Genomic DNA, 16335 nt, shown 5'->3' with positions numbered 1-16335 from the left:
TCCGCAGCAGCCTAACGGAGGCGTAGTCCCTGCCCGCAGGTTCAGCCAGTTACCTTTAGGTGAACTTTCCTGCTACGTTTCTCCTCTATTTCCATCGTTGTAAATCAGGAGCAACTTCACTGACACCAGTCTGAAATCAGTTCACGTAATCGAAGGGAGAACTGGAGAGTATGACAACCAATTTGCAAAAGCTTTGGGGGCAGGAATTGTGTTTAAGAGGAGGAGCTTTTTCCTTCTGGGAAGCAACTGTCAAATACCTGGCCTGCACTGAATGGAACAGGTGAAAGAACCTGCCTGGTTTTATGCCCGAGTATCTCCTGTACGTGTGATAATCCTCCCCTAATTCAGCTGCTGGTTAAACGGGTCCAGTGCCGTTTGGCCTAGGGCTTTGGCAGGCCTCTGTTCCCAAAGTCCCCGCTCGGCTAAAGCAGCAGTGAGAGCCTCCTCGCTGTCGTAAGCGTATCGATAAGGGTCTGGAAGGAAAACGAGAGAAATTCCCTGAGATTTCCAGAGCAATTATAGAGCTGCAAGGAGTTTAAATAAAGTTCAGTAAGACACCCAGGGGTAGCAGCCTTTTATGCTCATCAGTCATCTGTGGGGACGAGTGCGATATTTATTATGGGCGCGCTGTCAAGTCTCTGTAAGGCTCTGGTGAGGAATCGTTTGCAAGACTGGTTCATCATAAATTTTGTCATGTAAGAGTGAAAGCTATTTTTTTCTACTGGACAAAACTGAAATATACATGGATCTTATCCAGTAGGTATCAACTTTTAAAGCCTTTCTGGATTATATCTGCTTTATTAAACTATAGCCATTAAAGAAAAGAAAAGGCTGTTCTCGGCCTGAGAGCTTTTCATTAGAAAATTGGAGAATGCTACAATAGGTGGGAAGAGCTGGTGATGAATTTCCTTTCTGGTCCATGGTTCAGGTGTTTGCTACAGGAAATGATTTATGAGATTAATCTAGATTTCAGACTGTTTGGCAAAGAGAAGAGGCAAGAACACCCCCTGAATAGCATAACGAAATACGGCATTTAATTTTTTTAATATGTCTTCCCAAAGTGAAGCCTGCCAGTTCTAGACATATGTGCTATTACTGATTCAATCGTATAAATGATACATGCACAGAAATCATGCACAGCTCATGTAGCTGGAGTTGCTGCATATGTGAGTCTCTCTTAATAGCAGTTTTGTGAAAAAATAGTCTTTTTATAATCTTTTAGAGCTAGGAACAGAGAATGAAGTTTCTTAGTGTTGAACTGGAGCTTCTAGGCGATGTGGCGTGGACCAGGAGGTTTGTGTTAAGGGCTGAACAAACACTGAGCAACACGTAGTTCTTACATCGGAATAGTGAAAAAGAGGTAAGTGGAATATGTGGAGAGGGCTTAAAAAGAAAAGACAGCATTTTCTTTTTGAAATCAACTACAGTAAGGACATTTTCTATTAAATATATTTGTTCCTTTATTGTAAAATTCAGTCACCTCTTCCTTTTCCTATAGAACTGAGCACTTTCGATAAATTGCAAATAAAACCAATTCCTTTAATTGGGTAGGTGTGCAACGTGCTTGTATTTTTATACAAGGACCAGTATTGTCGTACAGTAACGGACCCAGCATACTCCATATCAGCAAAAAAAGCCCTGTTTTTGAGTGTCTGAGAGTGCTTTGGCCAGCGGATGACTACGGCAGTGCAGCCGTACCGTCTGTATTGGTCTAGAGTAAAGGCCAAGAAGGTGCAGAAACATTTCGTAGTGGCCTAGTCAAAGGCTGGCAGAAATCCCATCTGTTAAACTACCACAGACACAACACATGCAGTCATAGCTGAAATTAGGAGGCCAAAGCGTGTGGGGTCAATAGCTGTGTTTGTGTGCTCCACAACACACGTACATGCTTCTCCAGCCATGCTGTAAGAGTTGCTTATCAAACCCATGGAGACTGTTTAGTCATTCGGTGAGGCACCTCCCCAAAACAAATCATGAATTTTCTCGTTCCAGTTTCCCAAAATAATGTTAGGGCTGGGAAGTGAGATTACAACCTTTTGTTTTGTTCCAACATATTGAAAAATTGCTTTAACACACTTTTCATCATTTATCTCCTCATTTATATTCAACTGCTGCTCAGGGATTTGCCAGATCCAAAGATTTTTCATTTCACTATTTCTCTGCTTTACAGAAGAATAAAAAAGAAAAAAAAAAAAAAAAAAAAAGTGATGTAGTAGGTGGTTGTACTTCAGAGCTGTCTGGAGGTGAATTCTGGGCTCCCCTCAAGTTGACGGAAAAACTCTCATTGACTTTAGTGAAACTGAATTTTCCTTCTGAAATCTGCTGTTAATTAAAAAAATATATATATATATATATATATATTTTTTTTTTTACCTTTGCTGTCTTCTCTCTCCTTGCTTGGCTTTCCATCCATTCACACTCGTATCTTGTTGAAATGCTCTACCTTGCATGTTCTAACAACAAACTCCATTTATTTTGGGTGATCAAACTTTCTTACTAGTTCTTGTGCCTTTTGAAGACTTCTGTCCAGGAGCATTTTTCCACAGCTGAAAAAGACAGGTACTTGTCCATGGCTTTGAGATTGTTACCTCAACTCCTTAATATTTTGCTTCCAATAGACGTCAGGCACCTTCATCAGTGAATGTTCACCCTGAGCATTCACCAGCATTTGTAACTGGCTGGCTGGTGAAAGCCGCTTCCAGCACTAACTCTTTCCTGAGGTGGGAGGCAAATCCAGAGTACAGATAGATAAAATAATACAGAAACCAACAGGAAAGAAGTTGTGCTTGATGTAATTAATGCAGCAAAAATGTTTTGCTCTGAGTGTGATCCTTATCTGTTTCAAACAATCTTTTTTACTGCTTCAAAATCAGAATATAGTAAATACTAGTTTGAGTGTGCCAGTGCAAGAAAAAGCATATAAGAGGTACTTCTGTTCTCCTTCTTTTCCTGGCTAAACATATTCTGCTGTGAAGGCCTGGTTTTGTAATGCTCTAGGAAAGAGGGAATTGGATGTACCACTTACGGCATCGTTAGGTAACCTCGGCAGCCAGTGCCTATGAACGTACATGAAAAAGACTCATGTCTCCAATAATCGCTTCCCCGCATTTACATTTCTATAACAACTCGACGAATCTGTAGTAGATTTGAAATCTAAGTTCTTCCTCATAGCCTTTCTTCCAAGAACAGGGGTTCCTGGATTTCAAAGGGAGGATCATTTTCACAATGAATTTACTGGGTGAAATAAGTGATACTTCAGGCAGATTTGAGCAGAAATGTTGTATGAAAAAACACTGATGGCTCTAAAATTTGTCCAGTGCATAACTTGCTCGAACTAGTGATTATTTCTACCATGCTATAAACTATTCTATCCTTCAAAACTTTAAAATGTTTATATTTTGAACTGTTCTTGTAAAGTTTTCTCTTGTTCTCGTCTTTTATCTGGAGACTAGAAAACAGTTGAAGATATTTCAGGTTTTATACCCACTTATTTTTTATTTTTAGTTTGTGTATTGCTCACCACTTAGAACAAAGTTTCAAAGGTTGCTTCTGAAAAAAAAATAATCATTTATGATGCTTTTCTAAGGTATGTATTTCACGGGATTATAAAAAGAACTTTTGATTGCTCTTGTTACTTCCAGCCTCTTCTTCAGGTTGTCACTTGATTTACCCACTCCTCAGTTTCTGAAGTAAAACTGAGCTTATGTTGTAATGAGACATCTGGCAAATGTTATGTAGGTACCCTGAATGAGAAAGGGTAGTCATGAGAAAATTTTTAGGAGCTCTGTTATTTTTGCTTACTTATGTTTTTATGGGTCTTCAAAGGTGGTACCTTAGTGGTTGGCATCCTTATAAAACAAATGCAGAAAACAATTTTCTGCATGCTAGCATTGCATCTGTAGGCACCCAGAAATTTCAAGAAAAATAAATATCATTAAGCAAAGTGCTGAAAGACTTTTGTACATTGCAACATCTTCCTGTTTGTGCTTTTATTTGATAATGCTACGTCTGTTCACTGGTTACCGTTAACAAAAGAACATGATTTAGAGGTATAATAAAAATTGGCCCAGTACTCATACTGTGCCGACTTTCAGGTGAATTTACTCTTCCAATTTAACCTTTAGAGATAATATATTTATTGCAGATATGTAGTCTTTCTCAATAATGATAAAAATTTCCTTGGTGAAAAGGAAAGTTTGGAAGAGTCTATTAGAGGTTTGATCGACATGTAGTTGCTTAAAGATTTACCGTGTCGTGTTGGAGGATAAACTGGGAGCTAATGAAATCACTTTACCTTCTGTAGGACTGCTGTGTTGAACTACACCAAGCACAACATCACCAAACCAGATAAGGCAGTTAATCGAAAAGACATTGTTCGGTAACACGTTATTATCATGGCCTGTGTAGAATGGTCCAGTGTGCTCCTGGAGGGCAGCTTCGATGGTTCCTGCAGTCCTTATTTCTGCTACCCCTGGCTGTGATGAGTAACTGTCTGCTGTCCAGAACACTGGATTTCTGTAACTCTTCTTTGTGAAAATCTGTTGCTCGGTGCCAGCTACATCTGCTGCTCTTTAAATGACTCAGTGTACACTTTCAGAGGACAAAAATATACAGGCTTTGCTCAGTGAAGAAGTTGAGAGGAGCTCAGCTAATTCTTCTCTTACGTTCTCTCAGGTTTCTTACATTATGGGATGCAGAGCCCAAGTCAATCCACTTGCATCTCGATTGCTATTGAGTATAAAAATACTGTCCCAGCTGTCTCTTGCAGTGTAATTTTCAACCATTGACTTTCTTTCATGGTGCCCTCAGGAGGCTGTTGAGAAAGTAACTCGTGGGAATCAAAAGTGTACTGATAGTTTGCCATCAACTTCATAATGAAAGAATTGAATGAATTGTTAAAGCTCATTTTAGCGTTCTTAATTTCATCTTCTGCTTTGGCTTAGTGCAAAGACCACTGTAGGCAAAGAATTTGTGATTGCTCCTGGATTCACGAACTTCAGGGGATATAGGAGGCAATGAACAGAAGCAGATGTTTCCTACCAGACAAACAGGTTCTGGGAAATCAAATGAGTATTAATTTTTGCTCATGCTCTTGCAAATAGTAAGAGCGCAAGTCATAATTTCAAGGCCTCTGGTATGCTTTGACCAGATGCTCCCAAAAAGAACTTCTTACTTTTTCTGGCAGTAAGATCGATGCAGGCTACCTGCCCAACACACTCCGCATATTCCTTAGTAACATTAGAAGAGTAGAAAATATTGGTGTGTAATAAACCCACGGTTTATTCTTATAAGCAAAAATACTGTCCTTCATCAGAATGGGATATTGGGGAGGACTGAGATGTCTGAATGGAAAACACAGTGCTTAATATATCAACATGCAAGAGGAGGACAGAAGGAGAAGGGAGAGACAAGTGTACTTGGTGATATGAAGAAAAAGAGTGACAAAAATGCTTGGATCGCTTAATTCTGTTGAAATTACAGATGCAATACGGTGGATTCGTTTCTTCTTGACTGTTTAACTTATAGGAATAAGAAGTATATTACTTGTTTTGAAAGTATTTCTTTTTAACATTGTAACTGTGTTTAGTTGTGGATGAAGTCCTTGAAATGGTGAAAGTAAGAAAGGACTTTTGCTCATCCCCACCCAGGAATTACACCTCAAATGTAAAAGACAATGGACACTAACAGGGGGGGGCAAAAAAACCATGAGATTTTACAAAATTTATTTCTTTTATGTTGTGGTTTTATTATATCCATGGCCTAATTGTCAGGCATTCCAGTAACAAAGTTGTTAGATATTTGAAAGCAGACAGTGATTTAGTTTTGTTCAGGGAGAGCTGTGTCCCTGCCTGGTCCCACAAGGTGAGGAACAACATGAGACAATATGCAAGAAGAGACACTTGCTTTTATTTTTATCATGTGGGTAATGAAGTCTGACATCCTGATTGATGGGACAGAGCTGTTGGGGACCTTGGAAGTAAGGTAAGGCAAGAAAATATATGCTTGATATCACAGAAAGGGATGAGTCTGCAGAAGAAACAGCACTGAGATTTGGCTGCAAATACCACTTATCTGGACTGCTACTTTCACAAGCTTGTACGGATATAACAGGGGAAATTGCAACACTCAGGCTCAAAAAAAAAATAAAAAGTGTGATAAAATCTCCTTAAAATAGTCAACGTGTAAAAACGATGTGTGCCTCACAAAGAGGTTAAGCTATCCAGATGAATGCTTCTGTTCGGTGAGGCTGGAAGGCAGACCAGATCTGCAGCTGGGAGCTGCAGCGAGACCCGTGCTGAAGATGATGTCTGGATGAGCACTTTGCCTGGCTGGATGCCGATGTGGCACCTGGTCAAAATGTAGCAGGAACTTTCTAACTGAATGACACACAAACAGAAAACGTGGTACCCCTGTTTTCCCCACTGAAATTAGTCCTTAAAGGAGCTGGAGACTACCTCATTAAAAAGTTCAAAACAATTTGTTAATTAGCTTATCTGTTCAAAAGGACATACCTCAGAGCCTATAGAATAATTGGGCTGGAGGAGATGGAATACCAGTTCCCATGGAGAAGCAGATTTGGAATTGTAAATCTAAATAAGAGTATGCAGCGAACTCCCATTTCGAGTAAAGCCATTTGAGAATTAGAAAAATACAGATGAAACTAGCGGTAAGCCAAATCTCCAGCTATTCATTTAACTGGAAAAGCTACCCCAGGGGCTTAGGTCTTAATCTAGAGTCTTTTTCACTGCCAAGTGTTTGTACCCTTTTGTTATCTGCAGAAGGGTCGGTCCTCACGCTTTATTTCTCCTTTAATATTTAATGTTTCTAGTTGTTAACCATTTTTTTGATCTTCATCTAACCCACCTTTTCAGTTTGAGAAAAATTAATCAAACTGCCTGACCACGATCAAACCTGTTTGTCTTCTGTGCTTAATCATTTAATTTTTGTATCTTTCTTCCTAAAGCTAAATTATATTTAGCTTCAGACCTGTGTGGCTGACTCATTCCCCCTCCATATTGTTTCTCTATTTTGGATGTCCACTGAGGCTTCCAAATAAATTGAATTGACCTCTGCAGCTCTCTGACTGTTTCTCTTGCCTGATCCTCCTCTTATACGGCATGCATACAGATTGGAATGAATATGATTATATTGGACAGCAAATTCTCTGTTTATAATTGCTTTTAATTGCTATTGCTTGGCAATAGGAAGTGACAAACTCATTTGCTTGTTCCCTCCCTCTGAAATGTAGTTTTTTTTTTTTTTTTTTCCTACAGGAACTTTTGTTTGAATTGATAATAATTGTGTGGTCCAATAGCTGTGCCTTGAGTCGTTGGTAGATATAATTGGTTGTTAATTGTAAGCTTTGATTGCATGTCTCCCACTTGTGTTTATTCAGAAACAAATGTACCTTTTCACAGTTAAGTAAGATCCTGGCCTGGGTGAAAATAATACTCGGTGGTTTGGTATTCTGCCCTCTGATCATCAACCCTGCAAAATTAGCTTTCCCTTTTCATGTGCTATCTGGAGGAAATTTGCCTTTGTTAGTGGCGTTGCCGTGTTCTCCATACCCAGGGATGTCTCTCTTTTATCAGGTGCTTCAGAAACACTCTGTGCCGAGTAGGGAGCCTCAGAGGAGGAATTTGGCCACTCATTCGGGTCAGGGATGTCTTCCCTCAGCTGTTTTCTATCCAGCTATTGCAATATTATGCGAACACTGGCAAACTGGAAGATGTATCATGCTGTAAACAGGGGGGATGTTTCTATGTTTATTAATAGATTTTGCCTCTTGAAGTTGTAATAACCAACAGTGATGCAATGTCCTTCCACATCTGCCAGGGATTGTTTTTTCCCAAAAAAATCTAGGTGATGTCTCACTAAAAAAGAAAAAAAAGCAAAGTTCTTCATTTTAAAATTTATATATGTCTTTATTATTATTATTTTGCATTTGAATCACTGCTTAAATCCCTATCATTTTTTGCCTCTGCCACTTCTGATAGTGGTAGTTCCAGGACACTTTTTGTATGTGAAAATTTAGGAGAGACTCATTTTTAAGGAAAAAATTACATTTGCTATAACAAGATAGTTTTGTTCTTTGTCTGCATAGAATTATTTTCCTTTTCAAGCAGCTGGCTACAAAGTGAAAGAAACTGTTAAGTACTACAGATAGCTAGAACAAAACTGAAGGTTGAATAGAAACCTCTGACTGGCTGCTACTGCTAGCAGAGACAGTGCTTCTGATATTTTTTTTGGCAGTTCGCTTACCAGATGGAAGCGAACTCACTCATCGCTATCTTTTTCCGTTTGTCACAAAGAATTTTGGACGTCATCTCTTTCATTCATTGTTAGCAGGACTAATACGTGGCGAGTCAAAAAGTGTTGTTGAGAAGGCTGGTGAATTTAATACTTACTATTGAAGAAAAATGAACTTACAGATGTGAAAATTAAACTTTTTTCGCTCCCCGTATCTTAATGTTTAATCACAGACCTTACAACTCCCATTTTCACTGTCTGGCACTTGCAGTATGATTACCCGTACCGTTCTCTGAACTTGAAAGCTCAACGCAATGCCTGCGAGCACACATTAATAATACAGTTTTTCTGGATTAAAATCATTTATATCATTCCTAAAAGTGGAGATAAATGTGGATGACTAAATCTGCCCAATTTCTCCATAGCGCAATGTCTTCTTTTTGCTTCAGACTAAGGGAAATTGGCAGATGTAGTTTTATTTCAAATAAATATTAGCTAAGCAGAGGTGCAGCTAGATTTCGTATGGCCTCTAGGAGAGGATCGTACTAATTTACTGAAATAACTTGATTGCTACAAGGTGCAAAGTTGGAATGGGTAGTTACCTAACCTGATTCTGAATGTACAATGTTAGTGTTTTTTTTTTTGCATACATTTTTATTGTCACTAAATCCTGTCTTGTCAGTTGAGCATTTGAGCCGTGAAGATGCTCACAAAGCCCTTGCTGTGCCCTGCGAGCTTTGTGCACAGTGGGCACGGTACAAATCCTAAATGCATTTAAAGCCCTGACTCTACTCAGTCCATGTCTTATTTTATAGTCCTTGTAAGCAGGATTCTCATGAAAGGAGAACTGAAACCATCAGCTCTGGATCCTTCCACTTGTCCCAGAACAGAGGTAGGGAAGCTGGCTCCCAAGTCACCAGACCACCAGCGTGCCTCAATCATGCTGTCGCTGGTGGAAATCCTTCCAAGCAGAGAGCTGTTTGTTCCCACTTCAGCCTTCTAACAAGGAAGGCAATTTGTGTAAATTGAGGTTGTTTTCAGTGTGCTGAGCTATGAGCTGAAATCTGAGCTGAAGCCATTTACGCGTGGAACTGGTATTGGGAGCAGAGGACTGATTTGCCTAGGAATCAGTTATTTTCAGCATGTGTAGAACAATGGAAACCTAACAAATGCTGGTTATCTTTAAGTATTTCTTCTTGCTGTGTTACAAACAGTGGTGCTCTCGGCACTATATGCATTTAAAAGCTCAGAGGCTGTTTCACATTAGACAGCTTTATTCTCCAAAACTGTATTCCTGCACCAAGAAATGACTGAAATCTCAGACCTCCCTGCTTGGCCATAAGACCTCTAAGCTTCCCTCACCTCTTTGCAACGATGCTTTTAATGAGACTGCAGCTCACATCTGGCTTTTACTACTGCGAGTGTATGACAGAATACAAAGGGTTCATTGTTTAAAAAGGAAGACCCGAGGCTTGTAAGAAAGCAGTAGGAGTTGAAAGTGACTCTAAACAAAATCCATTTTAAATGAATTCAAGTCTTCAAGAGTGTTCCTTGTATATTTTACACATCAAAGGCCTTCATACCTTATTTACGACAGGTAAAAGCTGCGTAGGCCATTGCTTGGTATTGTTTTGTCCTTATTTTGCTATACTAATGCCTGGTAGGGTAGCATCTGTATTTGGTGAGCCTATTTGTCTTCTCTATCTATAAAGAGCCAGTGAGTCTGCACCCTCTGTGCGGGAAAGCATCGTTCTGTTTGCGCAGCACCAAATATCGGTGGCCTTTGGTGACATGTAATGGATCGTATTTGCTGTGAAAACAGCATAGCCTTCTGCCTCGTGGGCAGATCCTACCGAAAGGGGCTGTGTCCACAGGAAAGCTGCCAAGTATTACTGAGAGGGAGGCAGAGAGGGGCAGGTCCAAGAGGGGCTTGCTGGCTGCTGGATCAGCCAAGGACTGAAATCCTGCAAGCCAAAAGCTCTCGTGTTTTGGAAGAGAAAAGAAAGTGGGCATTTTAGAAAGCATTTTTTTCATCTGAAAGGAACATCTGTGGAAGGCCTTTCATGGTAAGCTGTGGCTGTGAAGAAGGTTATGATCTTTTTGCTGTCCAACAGAAGGTAATTGCACAAAGCCCCTTTTGCAAAAAAGTGCAGAAATATGTTAGCTTCAGGGATGATCATTTTTATAACTCATTAGTATTCCTGCAGAAGTTCACCATATGTTAAGGGAGTGATATAGGAATATATAGGGCAAGTAAGGAGACTCGGGAGACCTGGCTGTCTGTTGGCTTTGCTGTAGGATTGTTTTGCACAGCCTGCGTTGGTGGGTTCATTTTTGCTTTGGTGGATTGCTGCTTTTCACCTCCTACCATTTCTTTCTCCTTCATTTGGACTAGCTCGGAATGGGGACAGTTTCACCCCGCTATGTGATTTCATCTGTTCGCTTGGGTTTTCCCCCAGACTACCTGTTGTTGGTGTTGCTGCTAATTTCGCCACGCTGTGTCTGGTGCCTGAGCTAACGGGGAGCTCGTGGGAGGTGCTGGAAACGGCAATTTGCCGTGCCATGCAGGCACACCTTGATTGCTTTTGTACGGGCTGTTACAGCTGAGATCTCTAGATGATACATAATATTTGTACTGGTTTTAGGTATGCTGATTAAGATAAAAGCAGGTTGTGTCTTTTTGTACTTTTCTTTGGTGTCTAATGTTACTTGCTGATTTCAGATAAAGAAATACAACGTGGTGGTTCAAATTACCGGCATGTGTTCTCTTCTGAGAAGCCATGAGATGTGTTATTAAGTAAATGATACTTCTGGGGAAATAGAAAATATGTGAATATGAAGTCGCCTGCGCTCCTACTAAGAGTATAGAGAGAAGTGTAAGTGATAGAGCTAACCCTATTGTAGGCAGCGGTTCTATTCCCCACATAGTCATTCAGACTGGAATCTAAATGAAATTGGGTTAGAACTGAAGGTGGATTGGAAGAGGATAGAGACTTCTCCTGTAACTAAGTCTACTTTTTTTTTCTTTTTTCTTTTTGTGCTATATTTCCACAGTAGTAGAGATCAGTCATGTGAAAAAAAAAAATCATTTTTGTACTAATTTCAATTAAGGTGATTTCTGAAGTCCCAAACCAAAAAAACAGTGGAAGGGGACCCAAGTTTCTACCGGATTTTATTTGTTTAAAAGGTAGCCTTCAGAGCTTTTGCCACCGTTTTGGTTTGCTGGGAGTCCTGGGCCAGTCCTAGCTCGCCCTGGCTCGCTGACGCATTTGGTTGCTGCTTGGAGTTAATTAAGTGCCTTGGGTGCTGTCAGCGCTCAGGGGAGCATCTGGGAGCAAGCAGCAGGGATTTAAAGGGCTGGTAGGGTGCACTGCAGCTGCAGAGTCTTTACAAATTCATCCTCAGCATGATAAGCAACAGTAGCCTTTCGCTCAATGAAGAGCGATGAAGACGCAATTTGTAGACAGACTTGAGAAAAACATGAACGAGTGAACCTCACTGCAAAATTTCAGTGACTCCTTCACCTGCAGACATCCGATGGGCACTGTCTGTAGTCAGCGTGAGCTCTCTGGCAGCTTGTCCGGGGTGCAGCTGGCTGGCCTGGAGTGCTGCTGGCTGGCTGTGCTGGGCTGGCAGCCCTCAGGTCAACCCTGTGCCTGAGGTTGAAGCTTCGGGTCTGGGTGCGCTCGAGGACGCTCACTCTGCTCCTTCTCAGTCTTCTGATATACGGCAGATGGGGTCCTGCAAGTTTCCTTTCTGGGAAATGACATTGTTTGTATTTTCTTTTCATTCTGTAGAGGTTAATTTACTTGTAATTCTTGCCAATAAAGTTTGGAAGACGAGCTCTGGAGTCAGGGTAGCCCCTGGGGTTTGGCATCTGAATCTACTCCAAAGCAAGAACGATTTGCCCTCATCCTTGGGCTTGGTCGGGATATTACAGGAGTTTTCAATCCAGGCAGAGAGAACTGGAGGAATAGTTGATTTCATCAGATTTCTACAAATGCAGCTTGCCCTATTGTTCTGATACCTGTACAGATTTTCCTAGGTAAATGTAAATAAGAGGCAGAGACCTCCAGCATCACTAGAATTTTGTATTGCTTTGGTGTTCTTTTCTTGGCACTTCATGCAGGCGGATAGCATGTTGATCACATTGTGATGTTCCTGTTCCTGTTGTGCCATACACTGCACCGCTGGTGTTCTCAGTGGCTTTGGCACATACACTTTGTATAAAATAGTGTTCCCTCTGAGTGAGGTTAGCCTAAGCTGTCCTTAAAATTCAAGATAAGGAGCTTCATCACCTCTAAATCCTGAATAGTCACTATTGTAGCGCACAGCATGATGAGAAATAGAGCTGAGCAATTGAATACAGGAAAGATCACTGAGGTCTAAGGGAACCAAGTACAAGAAAAAGCATTATGCTGAACAAGCACAAGGCTTCACATTGAATAGCCACCAGAAACTCTACCGTCTGTGGATAAATGGTGTTGTCTTTGACTGTTTTCTGTTTCTGCAGCAGATAACCACTTTTGGCCAGGAAGGTTTCTTTTACCTTCGTTCATTCTCTCGTTAGATGACCTGATTTTTGCCTGTTAACCTTTCATCCTTACACAGTGCTGGAGCTTCAGGGATGCTTTCCTTTTCCCACTAAAGCTCCGGTATGAGGAAAGCACAGTTCGTAGTTTAATCTGTTGCAGCTCCTCAGTTAATACAAACTCTGCAGAGGCACTGGGATTGCAGGGCCGACTGCCAAATTGCTTTTGTCTCTCCTCTCTCGGCGGTGAGTTGTAGGCATCAGCTCAGTAACCTTTCTTAAATGGCACCTCCCTAGCACCTGATCTCTAAGCACACGGCCAATTTTGATTGTATAAACTTTGTAATACATCAGAGAAACCAAGGCATGTTGGTGTTCTGAGACTATAGACATAGAGGGACTTAGTGAAATGGCTATAATTAAACTAATTTGCCCAATCTCAGACTATTATTTTAGCTCCTATGTTCCAGTTTATGCAGAACACATAGAGAAAATAAATATAAATTTTTGTGGAGCTTAATAAGGATGAGCTATATCTTCAGATACGTTTATTTAGTGTGTTCTGTAGCCTGTTGATAAAGCAATCGGCTGTTGGGAGGTTAAAATATTTTTATCTATTTTAGCCAACTGCTTGCAAAACAGAAGCATCCTGGTTCTTTTCTAGAGGCTTGAAAGGTCTGGAGGCTTGAAAGCTCTTAGGGAACTTGTGTGCGCTAATGAATTTATAGTTCCTGTAAAGGAATATTTATAAATGACCTCTCTGGGGATCCTGTTCCATTGCTCAGTTGCCCGTGCAGTAAGGAACTGCCTCCTGGTGTTCAGATGGAATTGCCTGTGGTTGTGCCCATTGCCTCATCTCCTGTCGCTGAGCACCACTGAGAAGTGCCTGGCTCTGCCTTCACACCCTCCCATCAGCTATTTACATACGTTGGTGTGGTTCCCCCCTTTTTAATTGGGTATTTCCAAGAAACTAAGATCCACGCATTTCTTTCCTGAATCTTTATATCCAAGAAGGATATAGAGGTTGCCCACTTCCTTGAAATGCCTTCTCTTCAGCTAAATAAGCACAAGCCTTGTTCTTTTTAATAGTGTGAGAGCAATAATGAGATGCCTTCTCCTTCCTCCTGAAGAAATTCAGAGCCAGGAAAGAAACTCTGAGGGGAAACCAAATGTAGCCATCTAATATTTCATGAAAAGTGATTTCTCCTCCAGGGCTACTATTTCATGTTTTTATTCTAATAGATCTTGTTAAACAATGAGGCAGGTAACTCTGCCCTTACTTTTAATGACTGGTTTCAAACACGTGCTGCTGTTCATCAAGTTGAGCGCTTAATTGTTGTTCCCAAGGCCATTTACAAACATGCCCTGAAACAGTCTATCAGCGTAAAGATTAATTGAAGTCATTTTGTTGTCTGGGGAAAATTGGAAGTAATTTTGTTGTCTAGAGGGAATTTCAGAAACTTTTCTTGATGTTCCCTGTTCTTATGAGTGGGCTCATAGGAAAGGTGTCCTGGACTTGTGCTGGGCTTGCTGGGTATAATAAACAACATTTTTTTTTTTAGCTTTAGGCAGTCTCTCACCATTCCTAGAGCAACACACCTTTGTTCAGGAGCCGATCCAAAGCCCAAAGACTGTTGATCAACCCATGGCTTGCTGGTGTGTGTGTGTTACTCAGATGCTGCTTGCTTCCTGCTGTGACTGGGAAGACCAAAAGGGCGCCCACTTCACAGTAATCAACAGGTGGCAGCAATAAGAGGGAACGAAGAGAGTTTTTCTTTTATCAGCTAGTGAAAGTTGCTTCATTAAGCCAACAGTACAAAACAGCTCCTTTCAAACACTGTGCCTACCTGCCAGGCAGTTGACATCCTGAATAATGCTTTGTATTTGATGTTTATCTGGCTCTTCATCAGTTACTGTGGGCTTTAGGAAGTGTTTGTGGACTTCTTACCTGTAGCAATTTCTTTGCTTCTCTCGTTATGAAAATGCATTAACCTTCAGGCCAGGGCATCTCAGCTGTTACATCACATGCAAGTAGCAATAGAGAAAACAAAGAACTCTATTTATTTATTTTTTAAAAAAGCTTTATTTTCCTTTTATAGAAGCATGTAAAGGCCTCAGTCAATGCTTGGGCCCCAGTTATGCTGAGCAATGTACAACTACATACCATAAAGGATTATCTTCTGATAATACATGGAAAAGAAGTTAACATAAAATTAACAATAACAGGTGGAGGAAACAGATTGAGTGAGCACAAGTTAATGATGATATCGCTATAATTAAAATATTAGCAGTGGTTACTTTATGGCAGCTGCTTAGGAGCTCTCCAGAACAACCTGTCCAGCTAAACGAACAGATTGAGGCAGATAAGAAGGTAGCTTCTAATAAGAATATTAAAACAAAACAAAATACAAAACAAAAACAGAAACAAAAAACAACTGTGGAAGGCACTGCAGCTACCATCTTGAAATTAATGTAATCTCATGAACATTTCATTGGACTTAATCATTAAAAATCACTACTGCACTTCTTTAAAACCTTACGTAAAAGATGGCAGCTGTGATGGTCTCAGAGCATCTGAAGTTGTAGTGATATGTGGGTTTGCTCCTAGCCCATGTTACTTTTGACATGTATTTTTAAAATTCCTGCTGCTATGTTGGTTTTGGGGAGGTTTTATTAAGGCTTAAATAATGAATTTTTAAAGAGTTGTCCATTCTTGGCCACACTCTTGGAGTCTGTCATTTTAAAAATTGATGGGGAGACAGAGGGAAATCACATATCTCTGGAACCATGCTGAGTTAAACCCTCAGAAAACAACAACTGCAAGGTAAAGCTGTAAAGGAAGGCAGCCGTTTCCGTTTTTTGGAAGTGTTGAAATGATATGGTGCCTGATGGGGAAGAAAACCAAGCCTGATAATAGTGACAAATGTCATTATGTTCATCTCTCAAATTTGGACAGATTTCTTTTGATCTTACCTAAGAGGGGTTGTTTTACCTTGAAATAATACCAGCCAGAGGAAGAAAGTTGGGAATGGTGTGGCCTTAAAAACAGGAGCAGCTTCAAGAGGTTCTGTGATACCATTTATGAGAGACTGCCATTAATCGGGTTTTCTTTTTGACTGTACAAAAGCCACAGTGATGTTGTTTTACATCTGAAATTTCCAAAGATCTTAGGCAGGGCAAGCAGCTCAAGAGCTCAGGCTGAGGAGCACATGGGCGAAGGTAGGTGAGGTCCCCAGTGCCCATTCACTGCGGTGCTTCTTTCAGCAGGAGCAGGGCAATAAAGTTCCAACATAAAATGTTTTTTATTTTAGTTTTTGCCCTCATTATGATATGTCTCTGAAGCAAACGGCACAAAGAAGACAAGTAATTTCTCAGTGTGCTGTGAAATGCCCAGAATCTAATAAATTTTGGGAGCCTGTCCCCACCAGGAGGTAATTGCTTTAGTCCTCAAGCAGCTGATAGGCATATAATAAATGACTGGACCAAACATAATGTTAGTACCTGAAACATTTATCATAGCTCTTCCTAAAACAGTGACTCTTCCTGGAAGAGCA

At 40.5% G+C, this 16335-nt stretch overlaps 1 protein-coding gene across 2 annotated transcripts in view; it reads left to right on the top strand.

Moving 5' to 3' along the window:
* Positions 1-16335, top strand: part of LOC118171476 (multiple epidermal growth factor-like domains protein 6) — a 187508-nt gene that overhangs the window by 37644 nt on the left and 133529 nt on the right. The window lies entirely within an intron of this gene.

The sequence above is a fragment of the Oxyura jamaicensis genome, chromosome 9 (genome assembly GCF_011077185.1).
Source record: "Oxyura jamaicensis isolate SHBP4307 breed ruddy duck chromosome 9, BPBGC_Ojam_1.0, whole genome shotgun sequence".
Classification (NCBI taxonomy): Eukaryota; Metazoa; Chordata; class Aves; order Anseriformes; family Anatidae; genus Oxyura; species Oxyura jamaicensis.
This window is presented reverse-complemented; position numbering and strand designations above follow the sequence as displayed.